The sequence below is a fragment of the Penaeus monodon genome, chromosome 22 (genome assembly GCF_015228065.2).
Source record: "Penaeus monodon isolate SGIC_2016 chromosome 22, NSTDA_Pmon_1, whole genome shotgun sequence".
Classification (NCBI taxonomy): domain Eukaryota; kingdom Metazoa; phylum Arthropoda; class Malacostraca; order Decapoda; family Penaeidae; genus Penaeus; species Penaeus monodon.
Genome location: NC_051407.1, coordinates 6,933,131 through 6,933,464, shown reverse-complemented (window position 1 = coordinate 6,933,464; position 334 = coordinate 6,933,131).

Sequence of the window (334 nt, the reverse complement as noted above, 5' to 3'; positions counted from 1 at the left end):
TTTATCTACCAAGTAAAAGGTGCCCATTGATATAAGAGTTGAAACAAGTCTTCATCAATAATACGCCCATAAATGCTATCACAGCAGGATCTGATCAAGTTTGCAAGTTATATTTTCTCTTCAGTTCGTGTCTTGTTTGCTGACAAAATGGTAGGTAAACCATACAGATTCAAGGCTGAATTTCACTGTTCAAGAAAATGAGTAAGTCAAGTTATGACTAAGAAGAATAAAGGTTTTTCTTACGATGGATAATTGTATTTCTTTGGAATTATTTACTTCAAATTTCAAATCAAGTGCTTCGGAAATCAGAAAGAACAATTTTGAATTGTATTTC